The sequence below is a fragment of the Prionailurus viverrinus genome, chromosome E1 (assembly GCF_022837055.1).
Source record: "Prionailurus viverrinus isolate Anna chromosome E1, UM_Priviv_1.0, whole genome shotgun sequence".
NCBI classification, from domain to species: domain Eukaryota; kingdom Metazoa; phylum Chordata; class Mammalia; order Carnivora; family Felidae; genus Prionailurus; species Prionailurus viverrinus.
This window is the reverse complement of record NC_062574.1, coordinates 21,073,384-21,086,757: the sequence shown is the minus strand read 5'-3', so window position 1 is coordinate 21,086,757 and position 13,374 is coordinate 21,073,384. Positions and strand designations below refer to the sequence as shown.

Sequence of the window (13,374 nt, the reverse complement as noted above, 5' to 3'; positions counted from 1 at the left end):
GCAAAGGGGCATCAGCACTCAGGGAAAATCCCAACCTGACCCCACCTCACCCTAAGCCCACTCCAGTTTATCTCAAGGACCGCTAAGCATCTCTCTTCAGAGGTTGTGTAGCTGTGTATCCACAACCCAATTTTGAATGATGCAGTGCAGGGAGGCAGCCGGGAATTACCCAAAATTTACTTGGCCCAACCCCAACCCCTCTGAGCCTCAGCTTCCTTCTACGTGCAAGGAGGATGGTTAGACTATAGATAAGGTAACCATTTCCAGATTATGCCTGTAAACACAGAGTAATTATTGATAGTGTCTCAGTATCAGTCAGTGATTGCTGTAATAATGCTGTTTAACAAACCACCCTAAAATTCAATGACTTAAGACAACAATCCATTATGCTCGCTCGTGAGTCTGTGGATATGCTGGGCTTGGCTGTACACAGTGAATTGGGTCTGGGTCTGTTTCACGTATCCTTCATTCTCCATGGACGCACAGGCTAGTCAGGACATGTTCTTCTCACTGGCATGAGAGCAGAACAAGAGAGTAAGCCCATGTCATGTCCCTAACACCCCATCACCCAAAGTAAGAGACATGGCTAAGCCCAATATCAATGACATGGAGATGCATACTCTGCCCACAGAAGGAAGAGCTGGGGGAGGCGAAGTAAACTTTTGTTGAGCAGTAATCCAAACCAGGCGTTGGAAACTGTTTCTGTAAAAAAAAAAAAAAACAAAAAACAGAGAGTAAATATTTTAAGCCTTGCAAACCATGTGGTCTCTGTTGCAACTACTCAACTCTGCCATTACAGTTTAGAACTCTGCAGCCATGGGTAATGGCGTGGCTATGCTCCAATAAACTTTATTACAGAAACAGGCACAGTTGCCACCCTCTGATTTAAGCTGTGACAAATTCTTTTCATTCTCAAAGTGACCTGGTTTGGATGATGAATTGCACGATCACCCTAACTATAAGAGTTTCTCTGTGGGTGGTCCCGGACAACCCACATCAGAATTACTTGAAATGAGGAGTAGGTATGCCTATCAAACATGCAGATTCTAGGGCCCCAGCCCTGAATCTTGGGCCTGGGCCTGGGCCTGGGAATCTAGAGGTTTAACTAGCTTTGGCCAGGAGATTTTGATGCACATTAACATTTGATTGCCATTGGATTGATTGACCTTAATCATCTCTTCTAAATCCAAAATTTAAGGAAATCTGTCCTTGGTTTGGAAGACTTTTCAGAATCAGGATGTTGGCTCTTCCTCGTGAACTAATTTTAAACAAGGCCCCTTCCCTACACACGTGTGAATATCCCAAGGCTGGGACCAGGGTGAGGCACATAGAGACACGGTATTTACAGAGGCGTTCACTCCCGGGGTCACGCAGGAGCTGGGTTAGCACCCGAGAATAAGTGCCTCCTTAAGCCATGCTCCCCAGCATTTCACTTGCTTTAACCTAATCCTGGCCCTGGCTTATCTATGCATACACATGTGCACATATTCATTCACACACACCCATGTCTCCCTCCACCCACATACGCACACACACATACTACACAGAACTCGCTTGGTGTGCCCGGAGTCTCACCAAGTCTCACCCCCTCCGCAGTCTAATTTGAGGATCATGAATGCCTCCTTCCCTGCACTATTGATTCACTTGAAATTCCACTATTACTCATCTATTCCTTTAAATCTTAGAAAAGTTTCTCTCTGACATCATCTCCCAGAAAACACCAGCACACCCTGGGGGAAGTCATACCTGAAATTTTAGCGTTAATCTAAACTAATGAAAGCCAATTTCAAAGCAGTACAGACCTTGGGAAGAAGAAAAAGTTGTAAGGGGAGCCCTGGGTGGCTCAGTTGGTTGGGTTTCTGACTTTGGCTCAGGTCATGATCTCATAGTTTGTAGGTTCAAGTCTCATAGTTTGTAGGTTCGCATTGGGATCTGTGCTGACAACTCAGAGCCTGGCACCTGCTTCGGATTCTGTGTCTCCCTCTCTCTGCCCCTCCCCCTCTCATGCTCTGTCTCCCTGTCTCTCAAAAATAAACATTAAAAATGTTTTTTAAAGATGTAAGCAGAGAGAAGAAATGTTCATTCAGTGAGCATTTATTGAGCAATGACTTCATGCCGAGCCCTGATCTAGGTGCTAGAGAAAAATAGCATTACCCAACACTTGTGGTGGGATTCATAGTGAATTAAGAACCCTTTTTTTAAAGATTTATTTATTTTTGAGAGAGAGCGTGAGCGGGGAAGGGTCAGAGAGAGAGGGGGACAGAAGATCCAAAGCGGGCTCTGCGCTGACAGCAGCAGGTCCAATGTGGGGCTCAAACTCAGGAGCCGTGTGAGATCATGACCTGAGCCAAAATCGAACATTCAACCAACTGAGCTACCCAGACGCCCCTTAATTAAGAACTTTCTGAACTTTCTAGATAAGGTGAGTAGAGCAAGAATAATTATCAGCATCCCTAGCTTGCATCTGAGGAGACCAAACTCTGGCAGCTTAAGAGACCCTGACAGTAGTTTTTTTTCCTCTGATCCACTCATGCCCAATGGCCCGCTGGCCACAAGGGGACCTGGAGGTGTGTCACCAGCCCAATTGGTAGCCTGGCTTAGCAGCACAGACCTTCACAACATACAGCAGACAGCAGAGGCAACCTGTCTTTTTCTCTTGTTCTCTGAGTTTTAGCGCTGCTGACATTTCCACATTTGTGGCACTTGGTTATGTATTAGGCATTTAAGGTGCATTTATATTTATATTAACCTTTTTAGAGGGGCCACCTTTAAAGCAGTCAATCCTTGCCTGCTTAAAATACAATTCTGAGTGTTACCTGCATTTCCAGCAGTTGGATTTAATGAATCAAAGCTATGAAATGTGGGGGGGGGGGGAGGTTTGACAGGGGAGGGGGGTGGGGAGAGCAGGCAGATTTTGCTAACAAATGACCTACAGAGGAATATCAGATAGCTCTCTGATTGCCACCACTGCCAGATCTGGCTCTGGCTCTTCTTGCTGTGGCTAAGATGATGTCAAAGAGGTATATCTCTTCCCTTCCCAGGGTGTCAGGGTCTGGAGCCATCACAGCCCTGGGTGTGCACACGGTCAAAAAGAGAGGCAGCTTTATCCTACCCCCATTCAGAAGACCCTGCCTCTGGCACACCTGGGTGGCTCGGTTGGTTAAGTGTCTGACTCTTGGTTTCGGCTCAGGTCATGATCTCACGGTTTGTGAGATCGAACCCTGAGTCAGGCTCTGCGCTGACAGCATGGAGCCTGTTTGGGATTCTTTCTCTCCCTCTCTCCCTCTCTCTGCCTCCGCCCCCACCCCCAGACCCCAGATCATGCTATCTCTCTTTCTCTCTCTCCCTCTGTCTCTCAAAATAAGTAAATTAAGCATTAAAAAAAAAAAAAAGACACTGCCTACCTGGCATAGGGAAAGAAGAGGGGCCCACCTCGAGGTGGGGATGGGGGGTGCTGGGGGTGGGAAGGACCCCTGTCAGGGGCCAATTTCTTAATCTGCCAGAGTTTGGTCTCTTCGGATGCAAGCTAGGGATGCTGATAATTATTCGTGCCCTACTCACCTTATCTAGAAAGTTCATAAAGTTCTTAATTAAGGGGCACCTGGGTGGCTTTGTTGGTTGAACGTCCGACTTCGGCTCAGGTCACGATCTCACACTCTCTCCGATCCAAATGGAGACGCCAAAGTGGCCTCTTAAAATACAGATTGGGTCCCCTGAGTGCATAGCAGGGGTCAGCAAACTGCAGCCCACAGGCCAAATCCAAACGCACTCTACTTTGTAAATAAGGTTTTTTTATCGGACCACGTCCATTCATCCACGTATTGTCGATGGTTGCTTTTTTCCTAGGGAGGCTCTCTTCTTTCGTTAAAAAAAATTACGGTGGTGAAAAGAAAGATAATGTAAAATTTACCATTTAAACGTTTCTAAGTGTACGGTTCAATCACATTAAGTATATTCACATTGTTGTACATCGAATCTCCAGAATTGTTCACTTGGCTGAGCTGAAACTCTGACCTATTCAACAATAACTCCCCTTGGCCCTACGCCCCAGCTCCAGGCAACTACCACTGTACTTTCTTTCTGTATGAATTTGACGACTCTAGGGGCCTCGCATAAGTGGAATCGTGTGCAGTATTTATCTTTTATGCCTAGCATACTTAGCGTAGTATCCTCTAGGTTCAACCATGTTGTAGCCTACAGAGACTTTTTAGACTTTTTCTCCTCATCTTCCCAAGAAATTTTAGTATCTCAAATATGCTGTATATCTGTTTGTGCACCGTGACCCTTTGGAAGGCCACAAACCGTTAAAATATCCAAGATTGTTCACCCTCCTCCCCAAGAACTGATTTTCACCATCAGCAACAATTCCCCCCGCTAGGAATGCATGCTCTCGCCAGCACCCCTGGCCATGCCCGCGCACGCGGGCCTTTGTACCTCTGATTTGCACTTACTGCCTGGAATCACCTTTCCCCGCTTTTCTTCAAAACCCAAGATGGATGTCACCTCCTCTAAGAAGCCACCCTGGGGGTCTCACCCGCTTACACCCTTCCTCCCGGTCAGCCCAGCTGTCCTCCGCCATGCATCTCTCATGGGAGGCTCCCATCTCCGTTTACTCCCAGCTTCTCCTGGTAGCCTGTGAGTTCCCTTTTGCCAGACCTGTCTTCATCCTCCTGCTTCCAGAGCCAGCGGGGGCCCAGAGCAGTACGGTCACCCGATGGATGTTCACCAAATGCATGACCTCATTGTATCCTCACAAAAATGCTGACAGCATCACTAGCCCCATTGAACAGTGGAAGAAACTGAGGCTTTGCCCCAGGTCCCACGCTTCCCAGGGGAAAGCCTAGCAAGAACTTCGGAGTCAGTCCACCTTAGGTTGAAAATCTGGATTCTGCTCTTAACCACTGCATGTCCTTAGGCAACAACACCTCTCAGAGCCTCAGTTTCCACACCCATAGAAGGCAGAATCATGATGAGGCTCTGTGAGGCCACCAGTGGCCTAGGCAGGCCTCAACAAATGGTAGCCATGGTTATTCTATGAAGTGGTGTAGTCAGGGTTTGAACCCAGGTCTGCTAGACTGCAGAGTCCAAGCACTTTGGGTTCTGTTGCTGTTCCGTCACCAGAGTGCCAATGGCAGGGCCTGACGGGGGCCCTGGGACCACTTATCTCTCCCATGGCCCCCCTCTGAGAGGGCAGGACCACTCACGAGCATAAAGCCAGCTCTGGTGGGGTGTTTGAAGAGCCCCAAATTAAAAAGGGAGCTGGATGTTCTCGGAAGACATTTCCATCCGGCCCAGGCAGCCTGACAAATCACCCTTCTCTGCTCTAGGAATATTTCTGTCTCAAGAACCAAGGCTATTTGTCTAGATTCAGAGTCTTTCCGGCTCCTCTGTGCCATGAGCACACTGACAAATCTGACCGTCTGGTACCTTTTTGTAGCAGCCAACAGAAGCCCCGTTACCTCGTGAGTGACAGGTTACACCACAATCAACAGGCCTGGCTTTGTAGAATCAGTCAGGCTCCAGCCGGCTCTCCAAAGAGAGAGAGAGAGAGGCTCAGACAGAACCTGGAAACGCCGATCGCTCTCCAGACACAGGCAAGCCTTGAGCAACTCACTTAACCTTTCTGGGCTTCACGGTCCTCACCTGCAGAACTGGATGAATGATACCCCCCCACAGCCCTGTGAGGACCAACCAGGGATTTCTGTAAAGCATACAGTAGGCACTCATCTCCTTCAGGCCCCTGCCAGGCACTGGGGAAAGGAAGCCCTTGTCCGGGTGCAAAAACTTAAGGGGTGCCAAAAATCTCAAGATAAAGCAGATTTAAATGCAATACTTCTTATACATTTTTTAAAGTTTATTTATTGAGAGAAAGAGGGAGAGTGAGGAAGAGAGACAGAGAGAGAGAATGAGCAGGGGAGGGGCAGAGAGAGGGGGACAGAAGATCCAAAGCGGACTGTGTTGACAGCAGAGGGCCTGACTCGAGGCTCCATCTCACGAACTGTGAGAGCATGACCTGAGCTGAAATCGAGTCAGCTGCTTAATGGACTGAGCCACCCAGGCGCCCCTAAATACAGTACTTTTTAAAAATCAAAATTAAGGTCAGAAAAGAAACACCTCGTGATGAACAAAAGATCTGCATTTTAAATAAAGACAGGCTTAGCACTAGTCATTTTTCCTTTTGCTGCAGGCTTCATCCAGTATGGCTTGGCTCAGCTTGACGTGGCATTTCTCCTTGCTCTTAACTTGTGAAGAATAAAGAACCTCAACAGAATAAATGAGTGACCTAGAGACGCTGGAGTTATAAACCCCATTTTTTAAAGCTTTGAAATGATCCTGAAACTGTCTCGAGGGACAGAGAGCCTGGGGGCAGGGAGGTGTCTGAGGCCAGGGGACGGCCAGCAGCAGGTTGAGAAGGCAGATGCAGGTCTGTGACTGTGCCAGGACCACCCTGCTCCTACCCACCCCACCCCCCCGCCCCACTCTTCCACGGAGTGGCTCGGGGTGGGGGTGCTGAAAGGCAGGGACAGAAGCAGAGGGGAGATTTGACAACTCAGCAGGGAGACTAGCTCCAAAGTTTTGGACGTATGGTGAAATACCAGAAGGCCTCCAGGACCACCTTTGGAAAACTAGCTGCTGGCTGGGGCCTCATCAGTTCCAGGGAGCTGCCCATGGAAATCCCGGGTCCGGACAGCTCTGGTCCAAGGGAAGCCCTTTACTGTTCCCTGCTCCCTCCTTCCGCTACGGGGCACAGCCTAGATCTCTGCCCCAGGCTTTCCGGGCAACCTCCCCCTTTGTTCCAGTCCCTTCCCTCCCTCCCTTTGGCTCTCTTCCTCCCTCCAGACCTCCTGGTTTCCAGGCCTGGATTCTAGGCACTGTATCTGGATCCTGCACCCTGCTTGCCCTGAGAGGAACTCTCCCAGAGTCATCACCAGTCCATTTGCCCATCTCCCTACTGCTGCTAGATCAAGCCCAGACCATGTGTGTGGTACCTAGTTTATCACACTCTCCCTCCTCCTGTGCACGCCCCACTCTGCCACAGCACATTGGCATCCCAAAACTTTGGTGCCTGGTGCTTTTGCATACTTAGGCTCTTCTCTCTAAACGCTTCCTTTTCTTTCCTAATTACCCCTCAAGTCTTCACTCTAATGCCACCTCCATTCAAAGGAAACTCTGCAGGTGCCTGGGTGGTTCAGTTGGTTAAACATAGGACTTTGAGTCGGTCATGATCTCACGGTTCACGAGTTCGAGCCCTGCGTCGGGCTCTGTGCCGACGGCTCAGAGCCTGGAGCCTGCTTCAGATTCTGTGTCTCCCTCTCTCTCTGCCCCTCCCCTGCTCGTGCTCTGTCTCTCTCTCAAAAATAAATAAACATTAATTTTTTTTTTTTTTTTAGAAAAGAAACTCTGCCTTAGTTCCTCCCCTTTCTATGAGTCTCCTGTTTCTGTGTAGCACTTGTGTGTCTGGGGATGGGAGCTGGCAGGCTGAACTGTATGTAGGGACTGTCTTCGTCATCTTTGTGGCCCGAAGTCCTAACGTGACATAGTTGCTTCCTGAGTATTTGATCAATAATTCTGAGCTTGAACATTGTCACATTCATGCACATGTGGCTGTAGCCCCTCAGCTGGGGACCCCCTTGTGCTTGGACCTGCTTCTGTCATGCACGTGGTCAATCCTGGTGGCAGCCACAGGGCATGGCATTTTTCTTCTTTTGAAGCCCCTAAAGAGTATAGGTTCTCCCAGATGTCAACCAGGCTTATGCGTCCCCTGACCCACCCAGACAGCTCCTGGGACAGCCCGGAGTGGTGGAAAATGCCTGGATTTTGAAACCCCTCATATATGAGTGTGAAACCTATCTCCCCTACCTTCGACCTCTGTCACTTCGCCTGCACTACTTAGATTAAACTAAACCACAGTTTCTTCAACCCAAAAATGAGACCAAGCTTTCCCAATTGCTAATTTGTGAGAACGTGAAGGGAACGTGTGTAAATTACCTGGCACATAGTAGGCGTTCCAGCAATTCTGGCTTTCATTATGTTATTTTGTTTTCCTTTCCGTTAGAACAAGGCATGTCCATCCTTCTGCCCTGGCTTTATTTTTGGCTTTCAGGACCCACCCCATAGCTAGCAGTTTTAGGTGGCTGACAATTATCATTTTGTCTGGACACTTGAGCTGATATTAGCCTAACTGCTTGCATTAATATTTTCCCATTTCTGGGGTTCTCACAGTTTAATGTAAAAAAAAAAAAGGAATAATAGATCTGTCTCTTTTGAATCCAGCTGCCAGACTTGGCTCAGATTACACTGTTTTACAGACTTGGAGAAAGAGCAAATAACTGGCAGGCCTGGCAGCCCCAAGTTTTCAAAGCGATGAGTCAATCCTGACTTATTGTTATTATCTCCTAATAGTTTACACTGTATTATTCAGTAATTACTCTGTGAATCACCCTGACAGCCTGCATGTGTGCAGCTTGCCTGAGTTATTCCTCAGTCTTCCGCTGCCCACAGGGAGACGACCCCCATCACCTGCCGAATACAGAGGACCCTTTGTCAATCCTTGTCAGGAGAGGATGACACACGAGCCACCCGAGCCACCGTGGTCTTGGGTTGGGTTGCTCATGTGGGGAGAAGGAACAGTTGCCTGCATTCTAAATAACCCCTACAAATAACACAGCCCATCTCCCCTTGTTTGGGGAGGGCCAAAGATCCTCCCTTCAGATAAGAATGGCCTCTTTGGTCCAACCTTTCCTCAACTTTGAGGACTGGGCGCCAGCTGGGTTGATTGCCGATGGGGTCTGTTTGGAACAGGCTACGTGGCCGTGGCCGTTGGGGGACGGGTCTCTTTCCCTTTTTGCATTAAACTGTGAGAACCCAGCAATGGGAAAATCTAACTGGGCAGGACTGGGGGCCAACTCAGCAGCCGATTTTCTGTCTTCCAAGGCATGCCCTCCCCCTCTTAGCCCCTGCAGAGTAGAGCCGAAAAGAGAAGGCAGAGATGTCACACAATGGAAGTACATCCGCTTCGGAGCCAGGCAGGCCTGAATTTAGACCCCAGGTGTGCCCCTCACTCCTGTAGTGACTTTCTCCACACCCTCTGAGCCTCAGTTTCATTGTCTATGAAATGGGCACATTAACACCTGTCTCCTAAGATGCCTCAGCCAACGCCCCTCCTCGGAGCTTACCTTACAATAAAGGTTATGAGGCTCCCTTTTGGAAAGCGTAGACTCTAGAAGGCCTCGGGGTTTCAAACTCAGACGAAAGATGCTGCCGCCCAGGGGATTCGAAAATAGTTGTTCTTCTCAGACACTTAATTTTAGACTTAGAGCAACTGAGCCTCTCCTTGTCCAGCCTCTTCCTGAGGGCGCTGAATACGTCCATTTTTGCAGCTCCAGGCTGAAGAAAGAGTTTGTTGTGTCAACACCACTGAAGAGGGGTCTTCCTCACAAACTGGCTTTTTGTTTGAGGGGCAGCCCCAGTCCAAGGCCCTAGGAAGACTTTGCAAATTGTCAGAAATGATGCATCAGTGTGCAAAATGCAAATCTGCCTGGCAACAGTGGAGCCTCCACACCCATAATCCCCTTTGCTACTCCCTCCCCTCCCCCGGGACCCCAGAGGCGTAGCCAAACGATTTTTCTAACATGCAGAAGACTTTCTAATTGCTTTTTAAAGTTTCTTTTTCCCCCTTAACTCTGTTTACTTATTATGACAGAGCCTATTTTATTATGAAAGGAGTATGTAGTCACTATGTTTCAAAAAAATACAGATAAGTGGAAAAAAGGAAGGGAAAAATTGCCCATCATAATACCACCCAAAGAAAACTACTTTGAGCTCCTTGGTGTATTCTCTTTCTGTTATTTTGTTGTGTTGAGATATTTTTCCATGCTTACAATCCTGCATAAACAATTTTGATTCTTACTCTTTCCCCTTTGTGTTTTTCCATAAGAAGTCTCCTTTATGATGACTTTCTGATAGTATTTTAAATGGCTGCATGATTTCCCACTCTTTAGACTCGGCTCAGCCTCTGTAATCACCCCAGCAGCGCCGAACATTTGGGGGGTGTCCAATTATTTTCATAGCGTAAATAAGACCCCGATAAGCATCTCCAGGCATGAAGCTTTCTCTACTCTTTCAGATTATTTCCTTAGGAAATTACTTGGTCAAAGGGAATGGATATTTTTTTTTTTATGTCTCCTGATCCATATCATCAAATTACTTCTCAAGACATTTCACTTTTTAGAAACAAACCAAGAAAGGAGTATGAAGGGAGGAGGGCTGGCCTTCTATCATCTTGCCAAAGTGAAATTCCTGGAATTCTGCCCAAGGCTAGACCCTTCGTAAACAGTCAGTGGGTGGAATGGTTACTAAGAGAGTAAAGCTTAAATATTCTCACCATACATACACAACGATGGTCATTATGTGATGGGATGGAGGTACTAGCTAATGCTATGGGGGTAATCGTTGGGCGTTTGGGAGGGCAGAGATTTTTTATCACAGATTGAAGAGACTGTGTGTAGGTAATAAGACAGATTGGTACCTACAAGTCCGTGAAAATCCAATGAGGGACACTTTCTCTGGGCATACTGTGATAATTCCTGTATGAATCTGAGACCTTGGGGGTGGAAGCAAGGGCCAGAGAAAATGTTCTAAAGCCACTTTCACCACGTTGTTGTTGTCGAGCACTTGAAATGAGGCTGGTCCAAAGTGAAACAAGCTGTCAGGATAACATACCTGACAGATTTCTAAGACTTGATCAAAAAAAAAAAAAAAGAAAAGAATGTATAACATCTATTAATTATTTTTATGTTTATTATATGTTGCAATAATATATATATATATATATATATATATATATATATATATGGTTAGATAAAACATTGATTTTGCTAATCAGTTTCACTCGTTTCTTTTCACTTTCGTTTGAAACAGAGTTACTAGAGGGACGCCTGGGCGGCTCAGTCGGTTAAGCATCCGACTCTGGATTTCGGATCAGGTCACGATCTCACAGTTCGTGAGTTCAAACCCCACACTGGGCTCTGCACCAACAACACAGAGCCTGCTTGGGATTCTGCCTCCCTCTCTCTCTGTCCCTCCCTGGCTTGCTCTCTATCTCTTTCAAAATAAAAAATAAAATAAAATTTTTTTTAAATTTTAAAAATCAAGTAGAACAGATTTTTATTAAAAATTTTTTATGTTTATTTATTTTTGAGGTGTGGGGGAGGGGCAGAGAGAAAGGGAGACACAGAACCGGAAGCAAGCTTCAGGCTCCAAGCTGTCAGCACAGAACCCAACACGGGACTCGAAGTCATGAACTATGAGATCATGACCTGAGCCGGTCGGGCACTCAACCGACTGAGCCACCCAGGAGCCCCCAAAAACAGATTTTTTAAAGCAGAGTTACTGGAAAATGGAAAAGTACATAAATGTCTCGCATTATATCTGTGGGGCAGCGCTGGTGGCAGGAAGCTCTGGTATTTACCTCTCTGGCACCAAGAAGGCTGAGGCAACCCTCATAACCACAGGGGGCTTCTGGAAAGTTGACACCACTTAGTCACTTGGCATGACCAGCTAGTGGGAAAGAATCCTCTGCCAGTAAAGCAGCAATTTTGAGCCTTCACTGAGCGTCAGCTTTACCAGACACGGATGCTCTACCCTCTGCATCCCAGAGGTCCTGACTCGGTTCGTCTGGGGGAGGGCACAACATCCTAATTTCCAAAAGCTCCCTACGTGATCCTAATTCACAGCTTAGGTTGAGAACCACATGACGGTCACTCACGCTGGATCCTGGCTCTGTCACCTGATGGCAGGATGACTTTGGGCATTCAGCTAGTCTTTCTCACCCTTCCTTGCCATCTATAGAATAGGGATAACAAGAAGGTTGACATAAGGACTAAATGATGCTGCTATCCACCCTACCTGGTACAAAGAAAATGCGTAAATAAAATTCGTAGTTTTTTTTTAACATGTGGGTTATGAATTACTGCTATTTAACATAACAAAGGCCTGTCTTTGACTCGTGAGTCAGTACAGACCTTTGCAAGAGTGCAGATCAAAACAGGTGGCAAAATAAAATGGGTGCCTTTCATCTGTGTCATTCAGTTCAGTGCCTCTGGTGACTCAGAAAGTAATTATTCAGAAGAAACTGAGGCAGCTGGAGGAGTAAACATGAAATAATAAGTGAGGTTTTCACAACAAACACTAAACATTCTGACTCCCCCTCTTACCTGCTGTGCAGACCTGAATGAGCTAATCTTACCCTCTCTGAGCTGTAGTTTCCTTACCTGGATGATGAAGATAATAGTAGCGATGCCTTGAATAGTGTTGTCAAGAGGTTAAATGAGTCAGGGAGAGTTAGCTGTCTTTAGGAGCCCTGTGGTTGGGTCCATCGCATGGACACGGCTTCCTCGTCTGTAAAATGGAGCTAAGGTGGCTGAGCCCCTGGAGTGTCTCCTTCTGGTAGTGTCCGTGTATAGGCTCTGGCTCAATACATGCATCTTTGATTCTTATGATCCTGGCTCATCACTGACTCTGTGGGATACTGGGCCCAACGCCCTTCTCTCAGCCCTACCAGAGGCCAGATGCCCCGTCACCTGAGAAGTTCAGAGTGAGTTGGGAAAATTAGGAGACAGGCAGTGTCTAGTTCCAGAAGCCCCTCCCAGAGGACCCCCCAAGAGGGTGGAGTGAGGAGCCTGGGGCAAACCTAGATGCTTCAGCCCTGAGGAGATAAAGCTCCTTACCTCATAATGGGCAGTGCTGATTTCAGTAGCTGGGGAGCGTGGCTCACAGCCGGATGAGGCTTTAGTGACCATGTGGTCCTACAACCACTTCCCTTTTACAGTTTTAAGGAGAGAGAGAGAGAGAGAGAGAGAGAGAGAAAGTAACTGATATCAGGCCACACAGTAACCCAGGTGTGGAGCCATGATGAGAACCCCACCGCTTTCCCATTGGGACAGATAGGATCTCTAAGAACTCATGTGTGCCTAACTCGTAGAGGGTGGGAGGACAGGACCTTTCCTCCTTGTCCCAGATGTGTTCCTCCTTCTCCCTACTGAAGGCAACTCCCTTCTGGAAGGAGAGGACAGGTACAATCACCTGCCTGGGTGGTTCTGCATAGGCCCACAGACTTACAAAAACCTCTGATCCTCACAAACCTACAAGGCCAAGATGATGCTGCCCATTGGTAAGGTGAAAACAACGGGGCCGAATGAGGCTACATGTATTGTCCAAAGTCAAGGGACAGCTATTAAGGACAAAGCCAAGGCTTGGACTCAAATTCTCATGTTTCAAGTTTGTATGTCGAAGGAAAAGCCTCTCTAAAGAGGTCATGCAGTGGCCACTAAAATATAATTGACTACCATGTGAAGGACTTATATGGGCAATCGA

At 47.3% G+C, this 13,374-nt stretch overlaps 1 long non-coding RNA gene across 1 annotated transcript; it reads right to left on the bottom strand.

Moving 5' to 3' along the window:
- Nucleotides 1–322: 322 nt before the first annotated feature.
- Nucleotides 323–12,137, bottom strand: LOC125152196 (uncharacterized). Its single transcript, XR_007147076.1, has 3 exons — nucleotides 12,024–12,137; nucleotides 9,177–9,387; nucleotides 323–702 (listed from the first exon to the last, which is right to left on the bottom strand). It is a non-coding gene; the product is annotated as an uncharacterized LOC125152196 (long non-coding RNA).
- Nucleotides 12,138–13,374: the final 1,237 nt, after the last annotated feature.